We start from the raw sequence: 13,163 nt of genomic DNA, 5'->3' as shown, positions 1-13,163 counted from the left end.
CAGGAGACCCAGCTGGCAACTGTGGCTCTGACCTCCACCTCTGACCATAGCTTTATTCTTGCATCTTTAACTTCTTTTTAAGTTTTATTTTTATAAAATTACTGTGTTTATATTTGAGGTGTATGTGTGTGTGTGTGTGTGTGTGTGTGTGTGTGTGTGAGTGTGAGAGAGAGAGAGAGAGAGAGAGAGAGAGAGAGAGAGAGAGCCCCGCTATAGAGTGTGGAGGTCAGATGACGACTTCTGGGAGTCGTTTTTTTTTTCCTTTCATGCGTGTCCTGAGGATCCAGTTCTGGAGTCACCAGGCTTGGCCACAATACCTTTACCTGAGGAGCCACTTGCTGGCCCTAATTTTATTTGAATTAATACAGAGTTACGGGTGTGCTATGGCTCCCTAGATTCTTCTCATCTCTCTGCCCTGTCCCCGCTTGTACCTGCCCATCCCCAGTACTCTCCTTTCTGTGTCCACATTACATGAGTCCCACGACGCGTGTGTCTCAGGGACTCACACACACACACAGAGACACACACACACAGACACACACACACTTAGACACACACACAGANACACACACACAGACACACAGACACACACACACAGACGCACACACAGACACACAGACACAGAAACACACAGACACACACACACACACACATACACACATACACCACCTCCACAAAGCCTCCTTACTTCTCTCCGAGGATTCCTTACTGGCTTCCGACCTCTACCTACCCTTGCTGGTACCTAAATATACACGTATGTGGAAACTATCTACATGTGAGAGAAAACATGCAGGGTTTGTTTTTCCAAGCCTTGGTCACCTCACTAAATGTAGTATGGTTCAGTTCCATTCATTTCCTGCACGTTTCATAATTTTATTTAATTTTTCTCAGTGGGTGAAGCTTTAACCTCTTCCTCTCTCTGTCTCTCGCTCCCTCTCCTCCACTATGATCTGCTCAGGTCCCACAGTCTCCCTCCCTCCTCCTCAGACCCAGCTGAAGCTGATTCTGCCTCCCACTCCCAGCCAAAGACAGATGGTTGGGAACTGTAAAAACCATATTTCCCTCTGCAAAACAATAAGCGAATGTAGTAAATAAACGAACAGATGAAAATTTCCCCTTGGGCTTTTGTCCCTGCACGCCCACTCCTTCATCCAGCTCCTTCCCTCCTCAGAGGCTCCGGTGCCTTAAAGCCACTGAGTCCAACAGTGAGTCCGTTGCTTATCTCTACATACACAGACAAATAGCGCTGCCCACCCAACCTCTAGGACAAGCTGTGGGTTTGCAGCTTCTGCATCAAGCCAGGCCCTGGGTGTGGTCCCCGACCCTTGCCTATCCTTCCTGCCTCCAATTACTCACCAAGAGTCATGAAACTGACCACTTCAGTACATCTCAGATCTGATCTGAGAATCTATTTTATGATTAATGTTATATATTATATTAATATTTCTTATCTTCCAGGTTTATTCTATCACCTTCTCTGCCCCCACTACCACCTGGCTTCGGTCTTCTTCATTTTTTTGTTAAATATTTTAAATGTAACCCTCTCCTCCCTGCTCTGGACTCACCTATATTCCTGTCCACTTATACCCCACCTGGTGTCCAGGGTAGATCTGCCTTCATACTCATGGACTGAAACATTTGGGGGTTCCCTAGCAGGCTTATACAGCTTTTCTTGGCCCTTGCCAGCCTTGTGTCCAGTAAGGACTGGCTCGGCAATTAAGACTCTTCCAGAGGACCTGGGGTTAATCCCTAGAGCCACTTGGCAACTCACAACCATCTGTAACACCCGTCCAATGGGATACAAAAGCCTCATACAGACATACGTGCAGGCAAAGCACCAAGGCACATAAAATAAAAATAAAATAAAATTACTTGAAAAGAAAGACTTGCTATCAAATTTCTCCCTTGTTGGAAAGCAGGTAATGCCAGCCATTTTATGAGCTGTTTCATTAATACAAAAGCCCCTTTACAGAAATCTAAATTTAGGCCTGATTCTTGCCTTTCAGATAATAAAATAAAGCCAGGAATTATGCTCAAGCTTATATACATTCTAAGCAGGAAAGCTCAGACTGAATTCAGGTGTTCAGCCACTAGCTGGGGTGTGCACAGGCTAGCAGACCCGAGAGGGCTCCACAGGCACCTAGCTCTGTGCAGCAGGCTGTGTTTCCTCCTTTGGAAAACGTTCCATCCACTTACTTGCTGATGATGGCATCTAGCTGCAACATAAGCCTTCCGGAAGATCCCCTCCAGAGACTGTTATCCACCTTCCTTATCAGCCGGTTCCCTCTGCCCACTTTCTGTCTCATCATTCAGTTGGGGGCATTGCTACTAGGCTTAGCCGTCTCTCTTCCCAGCAGTTGGGTAAACATTTGGTACACAAAAGGTGCAGGTTTTTCAAGGTATTTGAACAGCAAGGATCAGTTTCTGTAACTAGTTTCTTTGAATCTTTCACCTTTTATTATTATTACTTTTTGGTAAATAATGTGCCAACAGTGCATATCTGACAATTTTAAAAAGCAATTAAACAGCTGGGGATGGTGATATACAACTGTAATCCTCCTACTCAGGATGGGGAGGAAGGAGAGTTCAAGGTTAGTTTGGGCTATCCAGAAAGACTATCTTAAAGAAAACTGAAGCAGAAAACACGAGGCAGTGACTTCAAAGGTGTGGGTGCAGGAAGTTTTAGGGTTTTTTTTTTTTTTTTTGATGCAAGTTTTTGTGCAACTCACCCCACTAGGATGAAAAGATCTGACATATAAGATACCTGAGGATTTCTTCACACCAGAGGTAATTCAGCCTCTGGCAGTTTGTGGTTTAAAGGACACTTTAATGATTAAAAAAAGAAGTGACTAACCCCCGCAGTAGCACTTGTGGAGGAGACATGCTAACATCCACTTCCCCATGTCTCCCTGTTTACTTACTCAGCCTGGCAGTTCTGAGAAAACAACGATGTGGAGTAAAAATGGAGGCCACAGTGGAAAGAGAGATCACCAAAAGGAAATGCTACTTTTACTCTCATAAAGAGACTGCTCGAGGGCGAGCTCCTCACGGGTTGGTCGGCAGAGGACCTGAGATCCCAGGCCAGGTCACTGTTACATGGTTCTGGGGCCTGGCGTCGGAGTGATCTGCGTGGCTGTGTGCTGTATCTGGCCCGTGTTCCACTGGGTGGGCACAGAGGTCTTTCTCTGTGGTGAGAACGTGAAAGGGGGACACGGGCAGGGAAACAAGCTTGGGCTCATGGGTATAATGCCTGAGAGGCCGCGAGGGTGGAGTTCTACCCCGGCCAAAGCGTGGCAGGTCGGAATTGAGAGGGGTTCCACCCGACTGGGAACATTCCAAGCCGTTTTCCTTGACGTGTGCTCCTGGGTCTGGGCTGTGCGCAGCCAGTGCAGCCACACGGAGGGAGAGTCCCATCACGGGTGAAGGCTGAGCCTGTCATCAGAGTCCCATCACGGATGAAGGCTGAGTCTGTCACCAGAGTCCCGTCACAGGGGAAGTCTGAGCATGTTAGCTTAAATCATGCTCATGGGAATAAATTTCTACCTGCTTTCTTTTTTTAAAACTTATTTTCTAAAAATCCCATACAGTACATTCCAATTGTTTTCTTTCTCTTCTCCCAACTCCTCCCAGATATCTCCTCCCCTCCCCACTTAACTTCGTATTTTTTTTCCCTCTCTCTGGAAAAAAAAAAAAAGCACCAAAAAAAGAATCCNCCCCCCCCCCCAAGCAAATGATAAAAACATGGGTTCTTTTTTATGTTGTCCAACTACTTCTGGGCATTCAGCCTGCTGTGGGTGTGGTTGATAGACACAGTTTCATGCCATTGACAAGACAGATTTTTTTCCCCCTTCCAGCAGGTATCAATCCCAACGGCTTCTTGGTTAGAGCTAGGACTTCACATCCATTTCCCCCTCTCTGTGCTGGGTTTTGTCTGGCTTGAACTTGTGCAGGGCTCATGCATGCTGTCATAGTCTCTGTGAGTCCATCCGTGCATCAGTCCTCTTATGGCTGGAAGATGCCATTTCCTTGGAGCTGTCCACTTCTGGCTCATACATTTCTTTCCTGCATAGCTTCCTGAGCCTTGAGAGGAGGGGTGTGACACAGATGTCCCCTTCAGGGCTGAGTATTCCTCTCCCTGTCACTCATTGTCCAGTTTCAGACCTCATGTTAATTACCATCTACTTCAAGAAGGCACTTCTCTGATGTGGGTTCAGCCACGCTGTGATCTGTGGGTAGAGCAATACGTTCTTAGGGGCCGTTCTGTGGTTATAGTTTCTTAGGGATCATTTTATTGCTCTGCTCATTTAGCAGAAGAATTGTTGTAAGTTTTCCCTTAGGGCCCATGACCTACTTAGTCTCAGGTTCTTGAATTCCTTAGCAGCAGGTATAGGCTCCATCTAATAGAGCAGGTGGTTAGTTACTTCTGTAACATTTGTGCCACTATTACACCAGTGGGTGTTTATGTCTCTCAAACAGGTTGCTATTGTAGCTTTGGGGTTCATAGCTGAAGATACCACATGCTTATGTCATTAAACATGGTGAAACTGAGGCGGTCCTGAGCTAGAAACTTCATCCCACCTGACAAGTGTTCACAGTGCAGGCAGGTGCTAGACAAGCTGCCAAAGGAGGAAGATAATCATCAATTTACCTGCAATTGTATGCTTACCACCAAGCATTTATTCCATGACTTCACAAGAGCTTGAAGAAGGAAAGGAAGAGGAGATGGAAGAGGAGGGAGAAGGAAGAGGGAGGGAAGGATGGAGAGAGAAACAGAGGTAAGGGTCTGCTTAGCAAGTGTTACTGAGCATCTATTATGTGACAGGCCACCTAAACCTGATGCTGATGTGGTCCTTATCATTAAGAAACTTCCAATCTATATTAGGGAGTGAATAAAAAATAACTACAAATTTCAGTACAAAAATGATAGAGAAAGGGATGACCTACCTACCAGGTTCAAGGCAGAGTCGGGATGCATTCTCCAAAAGAAAAGCCTTTTATAGTTGGTCATGAAGAACTACGTTGTCCTGGTAGGGGAAAGGGCATCTTTAAGGACAATAGCAGAACAGAACAAAGCTGTGTACATGGAGAACCTAGGTGAACCTACGAATAGGAGCAGTTCTCTGCCGTGGGGATGTATGGGTAATGGTGGGCTTGGCTAATGGGTACAGGGCCCTGGAGACCATGCTGAGGAGCTGGGTTCTTCACAGCTATCCTTCCTCTTATGCCTGCAGCCATCACCACAATGCAGAGCCTAGCGTGCTACAACAGCCTGCAAATGGATCGCTCCCATCTGGCCTTGCTCCCTTCATCCATTCTCTGTTCTAAACCCTTGGGAGCCACTGCAGGTGCATCTGCTCTACAACGAAAGAGAAAGCAGAGCTCAGTGGCCAAGGACCGGAGATGCTCTGCAGAGGAGCAGGTGGGAACGTTCTGAGCAGTAGTGGGTGCTGTATCCAGACTGGGGTGGTGGCTGCTCACTTAGCTGGGGTACTTAAGAGCATTTTAGTTATTCCATGGTAATTCCCATGTTTAAATCAGCCCCCTTTCACTGTCTTAGAATGGCAATCACTGTGGTTGGCACACCCCTCAGGCCATGCATGGGGCTATCAATCACTGTGGTTGGCACACCCCTCAGACCATGCATGGCCTCTGGCCACCTCAGCCTCTGCCTCCTCCTCACCATGGTGCTCAGCTTCACTCTTTCTTGCATCTGCAGGACGGAGCCCGCCCTCCTTTTTAGAACTGTACTGACTTGTTCTTTCTGACCAGAACCAGTATCCTCCCTCCCACTGCTGCTCATCTTTCAGGGATCGCAGGAAGTCTTAGGGCCTGTGTGTCATCTTGTTCATACTTGCCATGTGCGACCTTGAAAAAGGCTAAGAATGGTAGTTCAGCTTCTCCCATCCACTCTCGATCTCTCACTTCAGGGGGACAGGGGCTGCCTTGCCCCACTTTCTACCACCTCTTTACTGCATAACCCAGTTCCTGGCATGAGAAGGGATCAATAACTAAACCCACCGAAGGGTTTTAAGAAAGTTTAAGAGATGCACGCCTTTAATCCCAGCACTCGGGAGGCAGAGGCAGGCGGATTTCTGAGTTCAAGGCCAGCCTGGTCTACGAAGTGAGTTCCAGGACAGCCAGGGCTATACAGAGAAACCCTGTCTCGAAAAACCAAAAAAAAAAAAAAAAAAAAAAAGAAAGTTTAAGAGAGATAGCATATGTGCACATGTGTTTCTAACAGATGTCTCAACTGAGACATTTAAAATATCTCAGGCATTTCTGTTCTTCACAGTGGCTGAGAGCCTCTATTGCCATGCAGTAGCCCGAGGCCAGGCATGCTAGACATTTCTCAATGCTGTTGTAGAAAGATCACCCCATCTGGGCCTGGGAAACAGCTGTGAGACGTGGAAGAACAGGGAAGAGGAGTTGGAATGGGTATGACTAGCTGGAAGGCTTTCCAAACCATGAGTGGCTGTAGCCAGGGAGAGATCCTGCACCAAGCAAAATGGAGTGAAACAGAGTGTGAGGGGGAAGGGAAAGAGGAAGGGGAGATGGAGGGTGGAGGGGAGGAAGGAGGGGGAAGGCAGAGGGGGTATTTAGGAAATAGAAGCAACAGACCAAGTGATCAAGGGATGGAGCATCCCTCCAAGGACAGGGATGGATGGGTGTAAGGTTTGACATTAGACAAGTTGCCCAACTTCTCTCTCACCTGCAAATCATGGTTGAAAATAACACTTAGATTGTTAGGGCTGTCCTGAGGACCACATCAACTGAGGCAATATGTGTATAAAGCACTTAGATCTTTGCTGGCACATAATAAGCATCAGATAAATATTTGATACACGCAGGAGTAAATGGATCTTGAGAAATCTGGCAGAGTAATGGAGGAGAGGAGGGAAGAAGAGGGATGGTAAAGAATAAGTGAATACTGGATGTGGGGGAGGAAGCAGGAAGCATGGTGGTTTGAATGAGAATGGCCCCCATAGGCTCCGTATGCTTAAATGCTTGCTTCACAGTTAATTGACCTTTCTGGGAAGGGTTAGAAGGCGCATCTTGTTGGAGAAGGCTTTATGGTTTTAAAAGCCTTTACTGGACCCCATCTTTCTCTTTGCTTTTTGTCTGTAGATTAGGAGATAAACTCTCAGCTACAGTTCCAGTGCTGTGCCTGCCTGCCACCACCCTCCCCGCCTTGACGGTATCAGTTAACTCTCTGGGACTGTATGCATCACCCAATTAAATGCTTTCCTTTAAAAGAAGTTGCCTTTGTCATTGTGTTTCATCACAGCAATAGAGTGGTAACTAAGACACCCCCTAAAAGTATGTGCAGAAAATTTGTCCGTGTTCTCCCTTTTTCTGGATGGCTAATGGCTAAAGTAAAGGTGCTCTTTGTTTCCTAGAATGTCAATACAATGACTTACACTGGACGTCTGACATGAGTGAAAGCTGGAAATAAGTGACAGAATGAGGTAACCGTAATGTGCCAATAGGCATACCACATACCGCATTCCTCGGTTCTATGCTGAAACAAAATCCTAGAGGCTGGGTACTTATGGAGAAAAGTGGTTTGTGGTGGGTTTGTCTGGTGCTGCTATGTATTTAAAAGCTAGATACTGAATCCCAAGATTTGGTTGCTCCAAGATGAGCAGAGCCTCATTCGCACCAGCTTTTATTGTGTAAAACCTGCCCCTCAAGTTATCCCTGATTGGGTAGTAAAGATGCCTACAACTTGTAGCTGGGAAGAAGGGAGAGGTAGGAGGGTCTCAGGCAAGGACCATGAGAGGAGGGAGAGGAGGAAGAAGAAAGAAGTCACCATGGGGTAGGTGGATCATGAGCACATGGCCATGAAGACTGGCTTGTTGGGATAGGAGTGGCCCAAATGGAACACAGCAAGTGATATCTTGGGATTTTGACAGTGAAGTAGACAAAATAGCATAGAGGGTTGATATCTTCCCAGCTCTAGTGCTTTTAAGTTTATAATTCTAAAGACTTTTGTGTCATTTATTTGGGAACTAAATGATCTAAGGTGGGGTAGAAACCCTCAAATAATATTTACCAGTGGTTTATTTAGCTCACAGTTTTGGAGGTGGAAATTCCAAGATCAGGGTCTGGGGAGAGGGCTCAGTCAGTGAAGTGCTTGCTTGTCATACAAGCATTAGGTCCTGATTCAATATCCAGCTCACTGGCTGGCTCATGCCCAGCCAGATATCTTATGTGGCTCATGTTCAGCTGCCTAAGGATGGTGCTGCCCACAATGGGTTGGGCCTTCCCACATCAATCATCAGTCAAGATGGTCTCTCACAGACATGGCCAGAGGCCAATGAAAACTGGGCAATCCTTCAATTGAGACTCCCTCAATGACTCTATGTCCAGCTGACAGCTGAAGCTGAGACATCTTCAAGCCAGTTTAAGCAGGAAGAATTAGTTACAGATATTAAATGGCTAATAGAATCACTTGGAAGGGAAAAACAGACTCAAGACTATGTTTTCAGGGCCCGCTCAGCAGGCTTCCAAGTATATGCTCACTGCCCATTCTCTGGTGCCAGGAAGTCTGCAGCACAGCAGTACCACTATTAGCATGAATAAGGAGCTCAGTTATCCCACAGATACCTCATAGTAAAATGAGTCTGCTGAGTGTTTACGACAGTGCACCTTGCACTAAGCTGAGTCTAACCCCATTGACTGCTGAGCAGTTTGAAGATGTACAGCTTATAGCTCATAGATTCCGTGTGGCTCAAAGAACTTGAGGTGATATGTATGAGTTGAGTTCGTCTGGTTTGAAGCTGAAGAAGAGGCTGCTGGGACCAAGGGCATAGCTAATATGTTTCCTCTTTCTTGGCAGATGAGATTGACTTTCCTCCTACCAACAGAGTTCACTGGTGATTGATGGAAATTCAATTGCCCGGCTGGACAGCAATTAATGTTCTGTGTGCTCTTAGCCCTAGCCATGCTCATGTCATCAGTACATGACTGGCAGATGGGAAACCGCTCTAACAGAACAGGCAGGCATCCCAGACTCCTGGGAATAGGAAGAAATTCGGGAATCATAAAATTCCACAGTCATAAAATACCACTATGAAATCCAAGGAGAAGAGCAAGAATATACAACAAATTTTATTTTATCTAAAGGAACTCAGTTTAAGATTTGGACTTATTCTAAAACCCTTTGCTTTGCTCTCTATTTCTTCCTTCTTAATCTCTACTGGGTTTTTTTTTTCCCTCATACTTTTACAATGGAAACAAAGAACTTTTGTCACTTTCAACCCCTTATCCTCTCTCATCCACCTCCACTCCCACTGAACCATTTTTTTCCCAGGAAGTCTTCTTCCCACTTTCATGTCTTTTTGAAAGTCTACATCACTGAAGAAACTGACTCCTTCTTCCCCAACAACCATTCACTACCAACAGCTCCTGAAGGAGAGGCAAAGCCTCATAAGGGTCTCCCACATTCAGGATAGAATGTTGGTGGCACATCTTCTTATTCAGGTGCTGTGAGTTCATGAGTGCAATAGCCATGCGATGTCCAGAAGTCAAGAGTTTCACAGAACTCCCCAGTCTTCCCTTCTCACCCCACCCCATTTTCTGAAGCTTTGGAGGGGCTGTAGATGTCCCATTTAGGGCTTTGCCCTCTAACATTTATGATATTTATAATTCATAGATTTTATATATTTAGGCTTTTCTTGCCAAAATGAAAATTAGATGGTCCTTTGTTGGTCTCTTGAAGTGTCCTCTTGATTTTTTTAATGTTACTTGATCATCCCTATAGGGAAGTTCTACATAACCTCTTTTCTGTGACCTCATCAACTTCATTCTTTACTTCCAACTATCTAGGAGGTTTCTTTTTCTTATCATATGTACACCACCAATTTTTACTTATTCTAAGCTTTTGCTCCATGGGGGAAGGCTTCATCATAATTATGTTTTCAGTTTTAAAGGACTGAATTTACATTATATAGTACTCAGCAAGCAAGAATAAAATAATACTGTGGTTTGAATAAGAATTACTCTCATAGGCTCACATATTTGAATGCTTAGTCACCAGGGAGTGGCACTATTTGAAAGGATTAGAAGGATTAAAATATATGGCCTTGTTGGAGGAAGTGTGTCATGGGAGCGGGGAGGAGTGAGTTTGAGGTCTCAGATGCCCATTTCAGGCTCATGACTCTCCCACTCACCTACCCCTGCCTATGGATCAGGATATAGGTCTCAGCTACTGCTCCAGCAATTGCCTGCATGCTACCATATCCTCCATCATGATGATAATGTATAAAACCTCTGAAACTATAAGCAAGCCACCAATTAAATGCTATCTTTCATAAGATTTGCTTTGGTTATGGTGTCTTTTTACAATAATAGAAAAGTGACTAAGAGAGAAGTTGGTACCAGGAATGGGGAGACGTTTGTACTGAGGACTGGTGTATTACTATGACAGGCCTAGCCATGCTGCTTGTTGGAATATAGAAGACTTTGGGACTTTGGACTAGGAAAGCAGTTGGACATTTTAAGCAGGGTTTAATGGGCCATACTAGTAGGAGCACAGAAGAAGTGGGGTTGAAGATCATTTGAACTGTGGGGGCTCAGCTCAAGAAGTTTCAGAAGATTGTTAGTAGGTGGTCTAGAAACCATTCTTCTAATATTTTGGAGAAGATTGTGGCTGTTTTCTGCTCTTGTCTAAAAAAGTCTGCATGAAGAGAAATCGAAGAGTTTTGGACTAATGTCATTGGAAGAAATTTCAAGACAGACAAGTGTTGACTGTGTGTGTCATGTGGTTATTAGTGATCACTCCTATGTTGATCTATAATTCAAAAGAACAAGTGGGTCAAGGAGAAATACAAAATGTACAGTTTGAGGAGAAAAGGAATACCAGGAAATAGAAGAGAGCTAAATCCAGTGCTCAGAGAGATGAGAGTTTAAAGAAGAGCCTGATTTGAAATGGACTAGGGGGAATGGCGACCTCAGGGCTAACTAAGCTTCCAACTTATGAAAAGGAATTAAACAAGCAGTAAAGGAAATCAACAACAGAAAGCTGATGTATCTGTAGTTGAAGGCACGTGCGTGGATTAGGGCAGAAGGGACAAATTTCAGCCTTATCAAGCATGAGAAATTCTCAGATTTGGCCACAGACTTTCGACTCAAGGATATAAGAAAGGAGTTGCGGAATCTTCCTCTGGAGTCAAGGAAAGCTGCCGAGGCCAGGCACATGTCAGGGGTGTCTCTGCATAGAGGCCCAGAGAGCTCATTAGGTGAAGCCTGGATTGTATTGAAGATTCCAAGATGCTGGAGATGCCAGAGTCATGGGGCATAGCTGCCGACAAGAGCTATAGACTGACTGTGGATCCAGCTCAAGAGAGAGAAGTGTACTGCAGCCATCAAAGTTGACAGGAGTCAGAGAGCTGAAGAGTGCTCTGACATCAGGCATGGAGATGCAGGAGTTTACCCTGCTGATTTTAGGTCTTGTTTTGGTCCAGTATTGCCTCCCCTTTGGAATGATAATATATATCTTGTGCCATTGTATGATGAAAGCATGTGATCTGCCTTTTTATTTAGATTTTTCAGGAGCTTACAGTTAAAGCTACATTGAACTTTGGCCTTTTAATCAATATTGAAACGGTGATAGACTGACTATAGGAACTTTTGAAGTTTGAAGGAATGAAGTTTTTGCATTATGATATGACTATAAGCCTTTGGGGACCAGGGAGTGGAATGTGGTGGTTTGAATAAGAATGGCCATCATAGGCTCATATATTTGAATGCTTAGTCACTAGGGAGTGGTACTATTTTAAAAGACTAGAAAAATTAAGAGGAGTGGCCTTTTTGGAGGAAGTGTGTCATGGAGGCTGGAGGTGGGGTCGGCTTTGAGGTTTCAAAATCCATGCCAAGTCTAGAGTCTCTCTCTCTCTCTCTACCTATGGATCACAATGTAGTTCTTAACTATTGCTCTGGTGCCATGTGTGCCCCATGCTCCCTGCCTTGATAGTAATGGATTACAACTCTGAAACTTCAGGCAAGCCTCCAATTAAATGCTCTCCTTCATAAGAGTTGACTTGGCCATGGTGTCTCTTCAAAGCAATTGAACGGTCTTTAATAAAAATGGTGAGTACCAGAAATATAGTAGAGCATCATACTAGACACACACAGTATCCAGCAGATACTGCCTAGGGAAATTTAGGAACCAAAAGAGTTCGGTTGGAGCCTCTGTTCCACATAGAGTGTCTCAGGAAGAACATCTGTTTCTGGGTGAGACTTCTAAGGACCCCTTCCCACCATAGATGTCTTTATACCATGGGATGGACAGTAGTTTAGTCTTAGCTTTGGGAAGATACTGGTATTGATTTTTTTTCTCCAGCTGTGTTTGAGAATACAGTGTTTTTACCCAGCATGCTTTCCTTCTGTTGTTAAGGACATGATGCTTACTTTTGAACTATCAGGCTCTTTCCCTTTCACCTTTCCGTGGGGTGGGTATGGGGCAGCCGATTCCTGGACAAGAGGTCTTGGAGGACACAAATATAGCTGGGTCTGAAGTGCCAACCCCAAATCCAACGCCTGCATCTCACTGCACTTAAACAGTGCGTGATAGCTTACTAGTACACTGAGTATCAACAGCTTTATTCCAGAGGGTCTTCTGATTTGTTTACCAGTACGAAGAGCCTCTAATGGCTACACACATCTGGAATCCTAACTCAATCTTTATGATGAGGCATAAAAAAAAATCTATGACTTAAGGTAAGATTTGCAAGCACTCACTGAGTGAAATGTGTATTGCTTTACTCTGGCCACTTCCCTGGGCTACATGACTTGCCCTCCCCCAGTTTTGTTCCAGCCCTAAAGACTGGGTACGAACTCCCAGCTGAAGTTTCTCAAGCCTTGGTGTTCCCAGTTTTAAACCTGGCTTGTCCAAAATGAAGGGAAATGGTAGTCTCCAGGAGAAGAGGAAGGGACATCTGTCTCTAACAACAGCCCCTTCTCAGTGGTTCCACCCCTACTAGACTGGCCCAACCATGTCCCAGCTTCTATCAGGTGACCTTGTCTCTCGACTACCTGTCATGGAAATCCCAAGCTGCTGCTGCTGCTTCTTCTTCTTCTTCTTCTTCTTCTTCTTCTTCTTCTTCTTCTTCTTCTTCTTCTTCTTCTTCTTCTTCTTCTTCTTCTTCTTCTTCTTCTTCAAA

The sequence above is a fragment of the Mus pahari genome, chromosome 2 (genome assembly GCF_900095145.1).
Source record: "Mus pahari chromosome 2, PAHARI_EIJ_v1.1, whole genome shotgun sequence".
Taxonomy (NCBI): domain Eukaryota; kingdom Metazoa; phylum Chordata; class Mammalia; order Rodentia; family Muridae; genus Mus; species Mus pahari.
Note: the sequence above shows the minus strand (reverse complement) of the source record.